Source organism: Oncorhynchus kisutch, unplaced genomic scaffold, assembly GCF_002021735.2.
Source record: "Oncorhynchus kisutch isolate 150728-3 unplaced genomic scaffold, Okis_V2 scaffold3069, whole genome shotgun sequence".
Lineage (NCBI taxonomy): Eukaryota > Metazoa > Chordata > Actinopteri > Salmoniformes > Salmonidae > Oncorhynchus > Oncorhynchus kisutch.
Genome location: NW_022265014.1, coordinates 156867 through 170031, shown reverse-complemented (window position 1 = coordinate 170031; position 13165 = coordinate 156867). Strand labels below are relative to the sequence as shown.

Below are 13165 nucleotides of genomic sequence, written 5' to 3'. Positions count from 1 at the left end.
GTGTGTGTGTGTGTGTGCGTGCGTGGACCCTGGTCTAAAAGTGTGTCTTCCTCTTCCTTTTCTCTCCTCCTCCTCTTCATTCTCTCCTCCTCCTCTCTCTCTCTCGCTTCCTCCTCTCTCTTCTTGTCCTCTTCCTCTCTTCTCTCAGGCCACGGGTAAGATGGATGAGAACCAGTTTGTGGCGGTGACCAGCACCAACGCAGCTAAGATCTTCAACCTGTACCCACGGAAGGGACGCATCGCTGTGGGTTCTGACGCTGACATCGTTATCTGGGACCCAGACAGGACCAAAACAATCACCTCCAAACTGCAACAGTCGGTGAGGGAAGAGGAGGGAGGGAGGGAGGGAGGGAGGGAGGGGAGGGAGGGAGGGAGGGAGGGAGGGAGGGAGGGGAGGGAGGGGAGGGAGGGAGGGAGGGAGGGAGGGAGGGAGGAGGAACTGGAACCAAGACATGATCAAAACCTTTACCTCCAAATTACAACAAAATAAAAACTGAATCCTCTTCCTCCTTTCTACCCTTTATACTCCCTCCCTCCTCCCCTCCCTCCCTCCCCTCCCTCCCTCCCTCCTCCCTCCCTCCCTCCCTCCCTCCCTCCCTCCCTCCCCTCCCTCCCTCCTCCCTCCCTCCCCTCCCTCCCTCCCTCCCTCCCTCCCTCCCTCCCCTCCCTCCCTCCCCCTCCCTCCCTCCCTCCCTCCCTCCCTCCCCTCCCTCCCTCCTCCCTCCCTCCCTCCCTCCCTCCCTCCCTCCCTCCCTCCCCTCCCTCCTCCCTCCCTCTCCCTCCCCTCTCCCTCCCTCCCTCCCTCCCTCCCCCTCCCTCCCTCCCTCCCTCCCTCCCTCCCTCCCTCCCTCCCTCCCTCCCTCCCTCCCTCCCTCCCTCCCTCCCCCTCCCTCCCTCCCTCCCTCCCTCCCTCCCTCCCTCCCTCCCTCCCTCCCTCCCTCCCTCCCTCCCTCCTCCCTCCCCCTCCCTCCTCCCTCCCTCCCTCTCCTCCTCCCTCCCCCACCTCCCGTCTCTCCCTCCCTCCCTCGCCCCTCTCCCTCCCTCCCCTCCCTCCCCCCTCCCTCCCTCCCCTCCCTCCTCCCTCCCTCCCCTCCCTCCCTCCCTCCCTCCCTCCCTCCCTCCCTCTCCCTCCCCTCCCCTCCTCCCTCCCTCCCTCCCTCCCTCCCTCCCTCCTCCCCTCCTCTCTCCCTCCCTCCCTCCCTCCCTCCCTCCCTCCCTCCCTCCCTCCCTCCTCCCTCCTCCCTTCCTCCCTCCCTCCCTTCCCTCCTCCCTCCCTCCCTCCCTCCCTCCCTCCCTCCCCTCTCCTCCCTCCCTCCCCTCCCTCTCTCCCTCCCTCCCCTCTCTCCCTCCCTCCCTCCCTCCCTCCTCCCTTCCCTCCCTCCCTCCCTCCCTCCCTCCTCCCTCCTCCCTCCCTCCCTCCCTCCCTCCCTCCCTCCCTCCTCCCTCCCTCCCTTCCTCCCTCCTCCTTTCCTTCCTCCCTCCCTCCCTCCCTCCCTCCCTCCCTCCCTCCCTCCCTCCCTCCCTCCTCCCTCCCTCCCTCCCTCCCTCCCTCCCTCCCTTCCTTCCTCCCTCCCTCCCTCCCTTTCCTTCCTCCCTCCCTCCCTCCCTTTCCTTCCTCCCTCCCTCCCTTTCCTTCCTCCCTCCCTCCCTCCCTCCCTCCCTCCCTCCCTCCCCCTCCCTCCCTCCCTCCCTCCCTCCCTCCCTCCCTCCCTCCCTCCCTCCCTCCCTTCCTCCCTCCCTCCCTCCCTCCCTCCCTCCCTCCCTCCCTCCCTCCCTCCCTTTCCTTCCTCCCTCCCTCCCTCCCTTCCCTCCCTCCCTCCCTCCCTCTATCCATCCCTCCTTTCCTCCCTCCCTCCCCCTCCTCCCCTCTCCCACCAGGCTCTGGAGTATAACATCTTTGAGGGGATGGTGTGTCGGGGGGGTCCTGTCGTCGTGGTGACCCAGGGGAGGGTGGTCTATGAGGAGGGGGAGGGGCTTCCGCGTCCAGCAGGGTTCAGGACGCTTCATCCCCCGCCAAGCCTTCCCAGACTACGCCTACCAACGCATCACGACCAGGAGCAAGGTAACTACAGATCCCACAATGCAACACAAACCAGGAAGTGGTTTATATGAGTCAGAAATATTTATTCTACAGACAAAATGGACGATAAGTGTCAAATAGAATAATTCTGTTCCTAAAGTTAGTCTCGTCCAAAACAGAGAGATGATACAGTAGGAAACAATGGTAGGTAACAGAATTAAGGATACACAACAACCTTGGGTTGTCCAACAGTTGTCCTTGGGTTGTCCAACAGTTGTCCTTTGGTTGTCCAACAGTTGGGTCCTTGGGTTGTCCAACAGTTGGGTCCTTGGGTTGTCCAACAGTTGGGTCCTTGGGTTGTCCAACAGTTGTTCTTGGATTATCCAACAGTTGGGTCCTTGGGTTGTCCAACAGTTGTCCATGGGTTGTCCAACAGTTGGGTCCTTGGGTTGTCCAACAGTTGGGTCCTTGGGTTGTCCAACAGTTGTCCTTGGGTTGTCCAACAGTTGGGTCCTTGGGTTGTCCAACAGTTGTCCTTGGGTTGTCCAACAGTTGTCCTTGGGTTATCAAATCAAATCAAATGTATTTATATAGCCCTTCGTACATCAGCTGATATCTCAAAGTGCTGTACAGAAACCCAGCCTAAAACCCCAAACAGCAAGCAATGCAGGTGTAGAAAGCACGGTGGCTAGGAAAAACTCCCTAGAAAGGCCAATACCTAGGAAGAATCCTAGAGAGGAACCAGGCTATGTGGGGTGGCCAGTCCTCTTCTGGCTGTGCCGGGTGGAGATTATAACAGAACATGGCCAAGATGTTCAAATGTTCATAAATGACCAGCATGGTCGAATAATAATAAGGCAGAACAGTTGAAACTGGTGGAAGTTGAAACTGGAGCAGCAGCATGGCCAGGTGGACTGGAGACAGCAAGGAGTCATCATGTCAGGTAGTCCTGGGGCATGGTCCTAGGGCTCAGGTCAGTTGAAATTGGAACAGCAGCATGGCCAGGTGGACTGGGGTCAGCAAGGAGTCATCATGTCAGGTAGTCCTGGGGCATGGTCCTAGGGCTCAGGTCCTCCGAGAGAGAGAAAGAAAGAGAGAAGGAGAGAATTAGAGAACGCACACTTAGATTCACACAGGACACCGAATAGGACAGGAGAAGTACTCCAGATATAACAAACTGACCCCAGCCCCCTGACACATAAACTACTGCAGCATAAATACTGGAGGCTGAGACAGGAGGTTATCCAACAGTTGTCCTTGGGTTGTCCAACAGTTGTCCTTGGGTTGTCCAACAGTTGTCCAACAGTTGTCCTTGGGTTGTCCAACAGTTGTCCTTGGGTTGTCCAACAGTTGTCCTTGGGTTGTCCAACAGTTGTCCTTGGGTTGTCCAATAGTTGTCCTTGGGTTGTCCAATAGTTGTCCTGGGTTGTCCAACAGTTGTCCTTGGGTTATCCAACAGTTGTCCTTGGGTTATCCAACAGTTGGGTCCTTGGGTTGTCCAACAGTTGTCCTTGGGTTGTCCAACAGTTGTCCTTGGGTTGTCCAACAGTTGTCCTTGGGTTGTCCAACAGTTGTCATTGGGTTGTCCAACAGTTGTCCTTGGGTTGTCCAACAGTTGTCCTTGGGTTGTCCAACAGTTGTCCTTGGGTTGTCCAACAGTTGTCATTGGGTTGTCCAACAGTTGTCCTTGGGTTGTCCAACAGTTGGGTCCTTGGGTTGTCCAACAGTTGGGTCCTTGGGTTGTCCAACAGTTGTTCTTGGGTTATCCAACAGTTGGGTCCTTGGGTTGTCCAACAGTTGTCCATGGGTTGTCCAACAGTTGGGTCCTTGGGTTGTCCAACAGTTGGGTCCTTGGGTTGTCCAACAGTTGGGTCCTTGGGTTGTCCAACAGTTGTCCTTGGGTTATCCAACAGTTGGGTCCTTGGGTTGTCCAACAGTTGTCCATGGGTTGTCCAACAGTTGGGTCCTTAGGTTGTCCAACAGTTGTCCTTGGGTTGTCCAACAGTTGTCCTTGGGTTGTCCAACAGTTGTCCTTGAGTTGTCATTGGGTTGGCTTTATTTCAAGCCTGTCCAGTAAGCAGCTCAGCTGCACGGGACCTGATTGTAATGCCCGTGGTAAATTTGGTTTGATTTTGGATATCTCTATGTGGCTAGTTAGGGACCATCAGGTAAATTACACAATGTACATGGGTCAATCTGTTAAACTTCCAATAGCTCCAAATTTCAATGACTTAAAAAACCTAATTCTAACTATAAATTGTAAAACTTCATATACAAATATTGAAAGCATTTAATGAGAAAACAAAAAGCTGTGCAACATGAAAATATTGTCTCATTTGCATTGTGTAATTGATTGATGGTCTCTAACTAACCCCAGAGATAGGCTATCCAAAGTTAAACCAATTTTTCCAACTTTTCCATGGTTGCACGCCAGTCTGCTGAAGCTAATTATGGAAGGATTTTGGCTCTTTCCACATGCTAGCACTTCTTTTAATGACCCAAATCTAAAACGAGGCCAAATCAGGAAGTTCAGCCTCCCTTTAATGGAGAATCGAGACTGACTGATATACAAATCTCCTTGCATCATATTAGTCAGTCACAACACATCACGGTTTTGATCCTCCCGAACATACATATTAATTATTAAATACATACATATTAATTATTAAATAAAATAATATAAATATGAAATATAATAACCATTGGGCTTCATAGGGTGAAATAGTGGTTATTTGTGACCTGCTAGTCTCTGCTGAGTCATCAACAGACGTTCTGGTTGTCATGGGAAACGGAACTTCCAGCTTTTGTATGTTAACAAGGAGACTCCTCCTCCACATATACTGGATTGGTTGAGCAGTGCAGAAGAGAACCTCCTCCCCCGACTGTTTTTTCCCCCTTCTCTTCAAGAAGAAGACAGACAGGATGTAGTTTCAGGCGTTTCTTTCTGCTACGCTATGTTACTGCCCTGACTCACTAGACCGAAGATAGTGACACTACATATCCCATAATGCAACGCAACCAGGAAGTGGTGGATTGCTGTATCAAGAGCCTGAACAGGGCTATGGTTGTGGCACTACATATACCATAATGCAACACAATTGAATGGACAGTTGGATATTCGGGGAGGGGTTCGATTGTGGGTTCAAAATTCACCGCTACCCTTTAACCTCTAGCGTCGAGCAATCCCGTATCCGGGAGCGTAATCATAGCCTCAAGCTCATTACCATAACGCAACGTTAACTATTCATGAAAATCGCAAATGAAATGAAAGAAATATATTGACTCACAAGCTTAGCCTTTTGTTAACAACACTGTCATCTCAGATTTTCTAAATATGCTTTTCAACCATAGCTACACAAGCATTTGTGTAAGAGTATTGATAGCTAGCAAGCCACACCGCTGCACCCGAACGGGAGCCTCAAAGTACCTCAAAGTCTGTTCAAGAACATACAAGAATGTTTTGGGAGGTTCAATTGAACTGAACGCACCCCAGTCACATGATCAGGTTAAAGGCCCACTCCAGTCACATGATCAGGTTAAAGGCCCACTCCAGTCACATGATCAGGTTAAAGGCCCACTCCAGTCACATGATCATCCATCTCCTAAATCTCACCTTGCAAAACGAACCACTGAGCGAGTTAATTTTGCCCCGGCTGGGCGGAGTTTGCACATTTTAGACCCTTCCATTGGTCCTCCAGCCTCAAAGTACCTCAAAGTCTGTTCAATACAATAATGTTTTGGGAGGAAACGTTTTGTTCAGTACAAATCAAACTGAACGCACCCTTTGGCTACAGTCACATGATCATTTTAGACCCTTCCATTGGTCCTCCAGCCTCAAAGTGCCTCAATGTTCAATCAAACACCCTTTGGCTACAGTCACATGATCATTTTAGACCCTTCCATTGGTCCTCCAGCCTCAAAGTGCCTCAATGTTCAATCAAACACCCTTTGGCTACAGTCACATGATCATTTTAGACCCTTCCATTGGTCCTCCAGCCTCAAAGTGCCTCAATGTTCAATCAAACACCCTTTGGCTACAGTCACATGATCATTTTAGACCGTTCCATTGGTCCTCCAGGGATAATCTCCACCCACCCATTGCAAAAACAAACTCGCCCGTTGGTTTAGGAGACAGAATAAGAGTGACAACCGATTCTAGCCTAGTGAAACAGACAGAGCAGCGCATCTCCCTCCCCTCCTGCCCTCCTGTCTGTCTGTCTGTCTGTCTGTCTGTACGTACGTCTGACTGCCTGCCTGCCTGTCTGTCTGTCTGTGTTCTACAGGTGAAGGGGAATCAAGGTGTGTCTCGTGGGATGTATGACGGGCCGGTGTACGATGTTCTGGCCACGCCCAAATACATAACCCCCTCCCCTTCTGCTAAAACCTCGCCCACCTCCCAACAGCCCCCACCAATCAGGAACCTCCACCAGTCCAACTTCAGCCTATCAGGTAAGAGGACATTGAGGTGAAACAACATTTATCAGGTGTGTGTGAGAGTGTTTGTATCTAAACAGTCTCTCTCTCTCTCTCTCTCTCTCACTCTCTCACTCTCTCTCTGTCTCTCTCTCTCTCTGTCTCTCACTCTCTCTCTGTCTCTCTCTTTCTCTGTCTCTCTCTCTCACTCTCTCTCTGTCTCTCTCTGTTTCTGCCTCTCACTCTCTTTCTCCGTCTCTCTCTCTTTCTCTCTCTCTTTCTTTGTCTCTCTTTCTTTGTCTCTCTCTGTCTCTCTCTCTCTCTTTCTTTGTCTCTCTCTCTGTCTCTCTCTCTCTCTTTCTTTGTCTCTCTTTCTCTCTGTCTGTCTTTCTCTGTCTTTCTCTCCCGCTCTTTCTTTCTCACTCTCTACTCTCTCTCTCCGTCTCTCTGTCTCAGGGGCTCAGTTTGATGACAACATTCCTCGGCGCTCTGGCCAACGCATCGTAGCGCCACCTGGTGGCCGATCCAACATCACCAACCTGGGATGAGCAGCTGGGAACATCACCTTGTTTTGCGTTTTTGGCCTCACAATATTCTAGACTCGAGGCTCATCTATGTCTGCGTCACAAATTGCACCTTATTCCCTATCTAGTGCACTATTTTTAACCAGAGCCCTATTCCCTATATAGTGCACTATTTTTAACCAGAGCCCTATTCCCTATATAGTGCACTTTAGACCAGAGCCCTATTCCCTATATAGTGTACTACTTTAGACCAGAGCCCTATTCCCTATATAGTGCACTACTTTAGACCAGAGCCCTATTCCCTATATAGTGCACTACTTTAGACCAGAGCCCTATTCCCTATCTAGTGCACTATTTTTAACCAGAGCCCTATTCCCTATATAGTGCACTACTTTAGACCAGAGCCCTATTCCCTATATAGTGCACTACTTTAGACCAGAGCCCTATTCCCTATATAGTGCACTACTTTAGACCAGAGCCCTATTCCCTATATAGTGCACTACTTTAGACCAGAGCCCTATTCCCTATATAGTGCACTACTTTAGACCAGAGCCCTATTCCCTATATAGTGCACTACTTTAGACCAGAGCCCTATTCCCTATATAGTGCACTAGTTTAGACCAGAGCCCTATTCCCTATATACTGCACTACTTTAGACCAGAGCCCTATTCCCTATCTAGTGCACTATTTTTAACCAGAGCCCTATTCCCTATATAGTGCACTTTAGACCAGAGCCCTATTCCCTATATAGTGTACTACTTTAGACCAGAGCCCTATTCCCTATATAGTGCACTACTTTAGACCAGAGCCCTATTCCCTATATAGTGTACTACTTTAGACCAGAGCCCTATTCCCTATATAGTGTACTACTTTAGACCAGAGCCCTATTCCCTATATAGTGCACTACTTTAGACCAGAGCCCTATTCCCTATATAGTGCACTACTTTAGACCAGAGTCCTATTCCCTATATAGTGCACTACTTTAGACCAGAGCCCTATTCCCTATATAGTGCACTACTTTAGACCAGAGCCCTATTCCCTATATAGTGCACTACTTTAGACCAGAGCCCTATTCCCTATATAGTGCACTACTTTAGACCAGAGCCCATAGGGTTCTTCATCTTTGGGCCCATATAGTGGGCATTACTGTAAGACACACAGCCGGTTTATTACAATGGAAACAGTGTTTGACGCCTCTAACACGCAGACGTGAACCCACTGTGATGTCATGATGTGTCGTTGTCGTCTTCTCCCTGTCAGCATGACCTCTCCTTCTTCTTCTTCTTGCTCTTCTTCTTCTTCTTCTTCTTCTTCTTCTTCTTCTTCTTCTTCTCCTTCTCCTCCTTCTTCTTCTTCTCCTCCTTCTTCTCCTTCTTCTTCTTCTCCTCCTCCTTCTCCTCCTTCTTCTCCTCCTCCTTCTCCTCCTTCTTCTCATCCTTCTCCTCCTTCTCCTCCTTCTTCTTCTTCTCCGTCTTCTTCTTCTCCTTCCTCTCCTCCTCCTCCTTCTCCTTCTCCTCCTCCTTCCTCTCCTCCTTCTCCTCCTTCTTCTTCTCCTTCTTCTCCTTCTCCTCCTTCTTCTCCTCCTTCTCCTCCTTCTTCTTCTCCTCCTTCTTCTTCTCTCATGTCAGCTCAGACACGGTGCTCCTCTTCCTCCCTCTATTGGTCAGTCGAGGAAACGCAGTATGTCCTGCAGCTGGTTTAGGTGTCTTTGGTATCAGTATGTGTGTCCCAGTGTGTCTCATGTGGACCAGTGTGTCTCGTGTGGACCAGTGTGTCTCGTGTGGACCAGTGTGTCTCGTGTGGACCAGTGTGTCTCGTGTGGGCTGGTAACTTATCGCTTGTTTTTAGACGTTTGATTCTACTCCTGTGATACACATTTCTTTCACGTTGTATTTGACAGCACAACGATATGTATATCTTATTATATTCATGGTGAACGTTTTCTTTCAAACACAATCATTCCCTGTGTGCAAGACTGTTCCCTCCCCATCAGAACAGTACTGCACACTGTCAATTCACCATCAGCAAAGCAATATCATCACTCCCCACGCCTTGAAAACACTTGATATGTACAATGTTGAAATAAACAACTGATATAATTGTCTGATCAAAACTAAAGGAACTGATGACTTGATGAAAGTCAAGTAGAGAACAAAGATGTGCGTGTCTGTTTAAAAACAACACTTCAGGATGAACAGCTAATTTAGTAGAGGAATCACATGTTTTATTGGACATGATGATGATGATGATGCTATTTTAGACTGAGTCATTCACTCCAGAGGTAGATCTTTGTTGTGATGAGATGTTCAACTCTCTGCTGTCTGAGTCATTCACTCCAGAGGTAGATCTTTGTTGTGATGAGATGTTCAACTCTCTGCTGTATGGATCGTTCACTCCAGAGGTCGATCATTGTTCTGAAGAGATGTTCAACTCTCTGCTGTAAAGGGCCTCAGCTCCTACTGGTGTTTTATAAGGCTCCTGTCACGAACGACCGCTTCACCTTCTATTTACTTGATGTGGATGTTACTGGTTGTTTTACTGTGTTATATAGTGTTTTAACACCACTCTGAACCACACACTGAGTCGCCTGGTTTGTGCTCTGAACAACAGTCATTGTTGTCATTGTCAAGCTAAATGTAAAACAAAAAAGCACAAACAGACTGTGACTCAGGCTAGAATCTGAGGGCCCGCTACAGAGCAGTCTGTATCTGTAAGGGTTGAATCCTAGAATCTGAGGGCCCGCTACAGAGCAGTCTGTCTCTGTAAGAGTTGAATTCTAGAATCTGAGGGCACGTTGCAGAGCAGTCTGTATCTGTAAGAGTTGAATTCTAGAATCTGAGGGCCCGCTACAGAGCAGTCTGTATCTGTAAGGGTTGAATCCTAGAATCTGAGGGCCCACTACAGAGCAGTCTGTATCTGTAAGGGTTGAATCCTAGAATCTGAGGGCCCGCTACAGAGCAGTCTGTATCTGTAAGGGTTGAATCCTAGAATCTGAGGGCCCGCTACAGAGCAGTCTGTATCTGTAAGGTTTGAATCCTAGAATCTGAGGGCCCGCTACAGAGCAGTCTGTATCTGTAAGGGTTGAATCCTAGAATCTGAGGGCCCGCTACAGAGCAGTCTGTATCTGTAAGGGTTGAATCCTAGAATCTGAGGGCCCGCTACAGAGCAGTCTGTATCTGTAAGGGTTGAATCCTAGAATCTGAGGGCACGCTACAGAGCAGTCTGTATCTGTAAGGGTTGAATCCTAGAATCTGAGGGCACGTTGCAGAGCAGTCTGTATCTGTAAGGGTTGAATCCTAGAATCTGAGGGCCCGCTACAGAGCAGTCTGTATCTGTAAGGGTTGAATCCTAGAATCTGAGGGCCCGCTACAGAGCAGTCTGTATCTGTAAGGGTTGAATCCTAGAATCTGAGGGCCCGCTACAGAGCAGTCTGTCTCTGTAATGGTTGAATCCTGGTCGGTCTCTGTTCTGTTGTCGGATGTCGCTGATGTAATCACATTATCAATATTCACTGAAATAAAAAAACTGAAATCACACCAGACTGTCAACCTGTGAGTTTATTAAAACCATACAGTGATGTGATTACACGACGGTTTCTAGAGAGTAACAGGTCTTTATCTGGGAAGGGTCAGTAACATAACAGCAACATAACAGCAACATAACCTGGACTCACATCACACATATGATATAACACTTGTCAACAAAACCTTTCAGGTCATTGATATAATACACTATTGGCTAACTTTACTTATCAATATATTGGTTGATTTGATTTGGTTGGTTGATTCATTCATTTGCACTCAACATATCCACACATTCTATTGTATATCAGACCTGCACTAAATACTATAGTTTCTCTGTAACCCACAGACTATAATCAATAACATCATTATCTATTTACTACTGACAACATCATAATCAATATCATAACATTTATGATCAATAACATCATTATCTATATACTACTAACAACATCATAACAACAATCTACATCATAATCAATATTATAACATTTATAATCAATAACATCATTATCTATATACTACTAACAATACCATAACATTTATGATCAATAACATTATCTATATACTACTAACATCATCATGACAATAATCTACATCATAATCAATATCATAACATTTATGATCAATAACATCATTATCTATATACTACTAACATCATCATGACAACAATCTACATCATAATCAATACCATAACATTTATGATCAATAACATCATGAGAGGTAAACAAACAAACAAACAAACACAAGAACAACAAACAAAACGACTTGTGAAAAATATAAAGGCCAAAATTCAACTCGATTAGGTATTATAGAGTGTTGTCAACAATGCCGCTTTCTTAAAGGAAATGTTCCCGCGTTCCTGGAGATCCCATTCATGGTAAACCCTGCAGGTGCTGGCTCAGTAAGAAAATACCTTTAATTAACAGGCTACAACTCGTGTTCGGATTTAACCCCGGCCAAAGAATAAACAGGTGATTACATGGACTACCTGACTTGATGGAAAGGTGGCGTCCTATGACGATGCGACGTTGAAAGTCACTGAGCTCTTCAGTATGGGTCATTCTACTGCCGATGTTTTTCTATGTAGATTGCATGGCTGTGTGTTTGATTTTATTCACCTGTCAGCGACGGGTGTGGCTGAAACAACCAAATCCTCTAATTTGTATGATACGTTACGAATTGCAATTCGTATAATATGTTACGATACATTACAAATTCCAATTTATTGTGGCTAACATTAGCTAGGTGGCTAGGTGGCTAACGTTAGCTAGGTGGCTCGGTGGCTAACGGTAACATTAGCTAGGTGGCTAGGTGGCTAACGGTAACATTAGCTAGGTGGCTAACGTTAGCTAGGTGGCTAACGGTAACATTAGCTAGGTGGCTAGGTGGCTAACGTTAGCTAGGTGGCTAGGTGGCTAACGGTAACATTAGCTAGGTGGCTAACGTTAGCTAGGTGGCTAACGGTAACGTTAGCTAGGTGGCTAACGGTAACGTTAGCTAGGTGGCTAACGGTAACATTAGCTAGGCTAGGGTTTAGAGTTCAAATTTTAAGGTTAAGGTTAGGGGTAGGGTTAGGAGTTACACTGTCTTCAGACATTATTCACACCCATTAATTATTTCATTGTGTTGTTTTACTGCCTGAAATTAAAATGGATTAAATTGAGATTTTGAGTCACTGGTCTACACACAATACCCCATAATAACAAAGATACATTTTGTTTTTAGATATTTAAAAAAAAAAAAGTAAAACATTTAAAAGCTGAAATATCTTGCGCCAATAAGTCAATAACCCCTTTGTTATGGCAAGCCTAAATAAATTCAAGGCCTATCTCAAGGCCATCAGACTGTTAAACAGCCACCACTAACATTGAGTGGCTGCTGCCAACACACTGACACTGACACTGACTCTACTCCAGCCACTTTAATAATGGGAATTGATGGGAAATGATGTAAATATATCACTAGCCACTTTAAATAATTCTACCTAATATAATGTTACATACCCTACATTATTCATCTCATATGCATACGTATATACTGTACTCTATATCATCGACTGTATCTTTATGTAATACATGTATCACTAGCCACTTTAACTATGCCACTTTGTTTACATACTCATCTCATATGTATATACTGTACTCGATACCATCTACTGTATCTTGCCTATGCTGCTCTGTACCATCACTCATTCATATATCCTTATGTACATATTCTTTATCCCCTTACACTGTGTATAAGATAGTAGTTTTGGAATTGTTAGTTAGATTACTTGTTGGTTATTACTGCATTGTCGGAACTAGAAGCACAAGCATTTCGCTACACTCGCATTAACATCTGCTAACCATGTGTATGTGACAAATAAAATTTGATTTGATTTGAGTAAAAATGTGCTTAACAAGTCACTTTATAAGTTGCATGGACTCACTCTGTGTTCAGTAATAGTGGTTAACATGATTTTTGATGACTACCCCATCCCTACCCCATCCTTGTACCACACACATACAACTATCTGTAAGGACCCTCAATCAAGTAGTGAATTTCAACCACAGATTCAAGCACAAAGACCAGGGAGGTTTTTTTCAATGCCTCGTGAAGAAGAACACCTATTACTAGATGTATAAAAAAATACACGGTGAAGTTATTAATTAGGTGAGGTGGTTGCCATTTTACAGTTTAAAGAA

The 13165-nt window shown here is 46.8% G+C and overlaps 1 pseudogene; it reads left to right on the top strand.

Moving 5' to 3' along the window:
• LOC109886437 (dihydropyrimidinase-related protein 1-like) overlaps positions 1-7165 on the top strand; it is a 22125-nt pseudogene extending 14960 nt beyond the window's left edge.
• Positions 7166-13165: the final 6000 nt, after the last annotated feature.